Genomic DNA, 4,956 nt, shown 5'->3' with positions numbered 1-4,956 from the left:
CAAAAATATATATTACTTGTCAAAATGATAACATTTTGATATATTGGTTTAAATAAAATGTATTGCTAAAAGTGATTTTATGTGTTTCCTTTTGCTTTTTAAATGTGGCTCCTGGAAAAAAAAAATCTATGATGGCATGTGTGGTTCCCATTATATTTCTGTTGAACTCTGCAGCTCTAGACTCTAAATCCAAGTCAAGTTGGTTTCAGGGAGTATGTGTATCCACATCTGTTGGTCTCTCTTATTCAAAGTAGTGTTTGGTAAAGCTTTTCCCTCTTATGTCTTCTGAGAAGTACAGAGGGAAGGAACACAGGGGAGATTGAGGTAGGGGACCACTAAGTTCTGACAAGGAGATCCCAAATTCTCCTGAATTCCTCTTAGGATCCATTATAGGAAGTGAGAAGAATAAAGGAATGAATGAATGAATGAATGAATGAGAGTGCAGAAAGTTATGCATTTACTGATTCTCTGCTGACATTCTGAGCCTGGGTTTATAAACAGTATGAGCCATGACCCAGAAAATTATACTTAAAAAATGTGAGAAATTTAATCATGAAACTTAGAGACAGATGGCCTTTAGTGTGGACAATACCTTACACAATTTTGTTTCAAAACTTATCCCTTCTCATTCTTTGAGCCTCAGAAATAATCACATACTCATGTTCATACAGAGTCCATGAGTGCTGAGCTGGACAGGTAGGAGTCTGTGTGTGTTGAATGGGAATGGCAGTATTCTGGAGAACCCGCCATGCCCCACAGACAGGAGGGAATATACAGCTTGGCTGTGGTGTGGCTACCAGCTGTGGTGTATGAGTTTTTTTCAGTCTTCTGATTCTTCCCAGTCCTGCTTCATGACTATAATTAGTAGCCACCCCCCCCACTTCAAAGCACAACCATTAGGAGGCCCAATGGAACCTTATATGTGGCAAGAGCCAAGTTTCTGGGAGTCAGAACATATTTGATGTCTGTGGGAATTATTTGCAAAAGGTAGTATATAGGATGGTGCTATCCAGTAGAACATTCTGTGATGCTGGAAATGTTCTATGTCCATGCTGTCCAATATGGTAGTCGCTAGCCACATGTGGCTACAGAGCACTTGAAATCTGGCAAATGTGACAGAGGAAATTCAGTTAATTTTAATTAACTGAAATTTAAATGTAAATAATGACATATGACTGGTATATAGCATATCAGATATCACAACTATAGTAACTACCTTGCATGTGGAAGAAACACAGATATCTGTGTTTACAGACATTTGATTCCTCAACAACTGTTAAGCTTTTAACTGGGTCACCACCAGGAAGAGACATGAAAGTTCCTTCATTCTTCTGTGTCCTTTCTCTGATTAAGACCAAGTGTGGAGTCAAAAGCAGGCTAGGCACTTATTTATTTCCATCTCTTCCTAAATCTAGCTGAGGTAGCTAAATGGTCCAGTTCACATAAACAAGGCCAGGATTGTTGGGAAGTTTGCAATTCAATGGTATTATGCAGGAATAGACTTTCATCATGGGACTTACCCTGGACAATAGACACTCTGATTTCATGTGGGTTGTAAAGAACATCTTTCGTGGAACTAAAATTCTAATGGATTTCATAGAGATCAAAAAGAAACCACGATGTATATTGAACTGGAAACTGGGCTACTCGGTCCAAGTACTAATCTCTGCAATTAAGCTTCATGACTTTGGATGAGTCAACCTTTCAGAGTCTCATTAACTTTATTTGTAGAATGATAATACTAATACCTACTTTATAGGGATTTTAAAAGGAAGAGGCAAGAATATGGTTGACTGTTTTGTAAGCTATAAAATGCTACGTTAATAATAATTATTGTATTGGGAGCCATGAGCATGCGCACCTGTGTTGTTCATGCTACAGAAGTTTCCAAGGGGGTAACAAACTTGTTGGAAGTAAGTAAGGAATCTGGAATCCATGCTCTTAAAAACTGGAATTTAAGGAAACCTAAGCGTTGCACATATAACATGGGTTCCACAGGATCCTGTAAGCATTTACGAATTTTGTGTTTTAAGTGAGATGATGCTTTTTTTTAAAAAAAAGTCAAACATGTCTTGACTATTGTTATAGTTTGGATGTGAGGTGTCCCCCAAAAGCTCACACAAGCCAATGCAAGAAGGTTCAGAGGAGAAATGATTGGATTGTAAGAGTCTTAAGTGATTCAATCCCTGATGGGATTAAGTGAAGTGGTAGGGTGTGGCTGGAGGAGATTGGAATTGGGGTGTGACTTTGGGGTATATAGTGGAGACTTTCTCTCTGTCTCTCTGTTTCCTGATGATGCGAGCTGCTTCCCTCTGCCACACTCTTCCGCCATGATGTTTTGCCTCACCTCGAGCTCTGAGGAATGGAGTTGGCCTTCTATGGACTAAGACCTCTGAAACAGTGAGCCTTCAAATAAACCTTTCCTTCTCTATAATTGTGCTGGTCAGATAATTTAGTCACAGTAGCGAAAAAGCTGATTAAAACAACTATCGATGGACTTCTTATAACAGGGTGCTGTCATCGTTTTCAGTCTCCACGTTTGTGTTTATAATCAAGTTGATTTCAAGGTACAAAGGCTTAATTCATAAATGATTCATGTGCTCCAGGTGGTTGAAACAGTGGAAGATTTTGCAGTAGTTGATATACTAGGAAAGTGGAGGGAGAATTGTCTTCACTTTGCACACTGTACAGGAGGAGGGATGCTGAATTCAGGAAGTATGCCAAGCTGGCAGCACACTTTGTGAGCTGTGACGGAGTCAGCAAAGCATCATCCAATGCATTAAATTAACATTATTGAGAATGTAATTAATTTTATATTTTACTTGTGTTCAGTTTGTAACTTTGGTTTTAAGATTCTGTTTGTGCTACAAGCATAACAGGTTTATCTGATATCATCTTTAGGTCAAATTAAGAATATTTATAATAAAATAATTGTGCATTATATTTTTAATTTATTAGTAAACAATAAAAATAATCAGACTTCCTCCCATATGAGAGTTCTTGGAGAAGTTTTTTTCCTAGGAGTTTATACATTCCTATTCCTATAGGAAAGGGTCTAGGGAACACATAGGAGTCTCTTTGTTCAAAGTCATCAAATAGAAATATACTTTGTGCCATAACTTTTCTATTTTGCATATAGATCCAAGAAACCCAAAAGATAAAAAGGAGGCTCTATAATAGAGTCTCAGCATAACGCTGATGAGGGGACATGAGGATAGGCGGGCATAGTGCCATATGAGATGGGTTATTTCCAGAGCAGCGAGATACTGGTTTTCATGTGGGAAAAGACAAAAACGTGAATGGATTTATACAGTAGTAGATGGGCCTTGTTGTCATGTTTGAAGTTTGGACAGGTGTAGGATGATGCCCAAATTTGTCCTGTATTTCCCCAAAGTGACTTCAGTATCATCAGTCCTGTAATTCCTACTGCTTATCAAGAGGACTGATACATGGATGTATTTTTTTGGCCTTCCAGGTATAGTCCTCCATTTGCATAATCTCAGACTACAGCTAGACCCTGAAGTGTAAAAAAATGTGGAGCGCTGCCCTAAGCAGACACCATTACGGCCACCGCAAGAAGAAGGCACGACAGGAAACCAGGAGAAGAGTTTTGTTTTTTTTTTAATTATTCCTTCATATTCAAACTTCACAAACAGTGTGAACTTGTACAATACCTCGGAAAGTGAAACTTACAAAAAAAGTGCTGGTAACATTTAAAAAAAAACAACAAAAACCCCAAAAAACAAACATCATTCTTAGCAACATCAATTACTCTTCCACACAAAACAGAAACCTTGTAAAATTTATTTTCGTATTTTTAAGGCGTAATACTTCCGTATAAAGTATATGCAAGAGATAAAACTTCACAGTATTCCAAAATGTCACAATAATAATAATAATATAATAGTATAATGAAGCGCTACAGTTAATTTTTCTTTTTTTGAATGTTTTTTTCCTGTTTAAATAACAAATACAAGTCACAGGTAAATATACGTGAGAAAAATACGAGGCTAATATTAAATGGCAGGTAAGGATACTGTCACTGTAAGAAAAAACTGGCAGGATGTGTGTATTTAGTCTATATTTTAAAGCACTTGATAGAAAAGGCGTATGCAAGGTTTTTCAAAACAATTTTTTTCTGTTTGTTTGTTTGATAACTGACAAGAGTATAATGAGAAAAAAAAAAAAAGGAACAAACTCCCTCTCAAAACTATTGACCTGCTCATCCCAAACCATGTACATCTTGATGGATGGATGTGTGAGTTCATGGATTTATACAGCACACAGATTGGTACAAGCAGTGTTCCATGCTCGCCTGCAAAGATTGAAGGGTAGAGTCTGCAGTCAGTCATTTAGCCCAGGCTCCTCTTAGGAAATTATTCTTTCAATTTAAAGCTCTCTTTCCCTTCCTCTCTCTCTTTCCAAACTCTTCCCAATTTGTAGATGTTCAGTCTGAAAAGACATTCTGGTTAGAAAAGTTTCCCTCCATTCAAAATTCACCGGGAAATGGAAGCTGCATATACAGTGACACCCACACAGACATTGGAAATACCACTTGGACAAATGAATTGTGTGTGTGTGTGTGTGTGTGTGTGTGTGTGTGTGTGTGTACAGTAGCAATTGCAAAAAAAGGGACCATATTCCTTTTCATACTAAGATACAATGTGACAAGAAACATTTCTGTGCAGGGAAAAGAGTTTCTTTGAATCTTATCACAACACTGTGGCGGGAAAATCAGGAAATTGGTTCCCCTTTCAGCAGTCACCACAGTAACCTTCATTGAGAACACACATGCCCAGGTATCTGGTCTGTGCACGTGTGTATGTTAACAGCTAGCCATTCAGCCAACAGGTAACAGAAAGACAGCAGATAGCAAAACACGGCAATAAGGTGCTCAAAGAAAAAAGTGGCACCCACTCCTCAAATGGATGGCCACGTTAAGGTGCTTCAAAAAGG

This window comes from Sciurus carolinensis, chromosome 9 (genome assembly GCF_902686445.1).
Source record: "Sciurus carolinensis chromosome 9, mSciCar1.2, whole genome shotgun sequence".
NCBI lineage: Eukaryota > Metazoa > Chordata > Mammalia > Rodentia > Sciuridae > Sciurus > Sciurus carolinensis.
Note: the sequence above shows the minus strand (reverse complement) of the source record.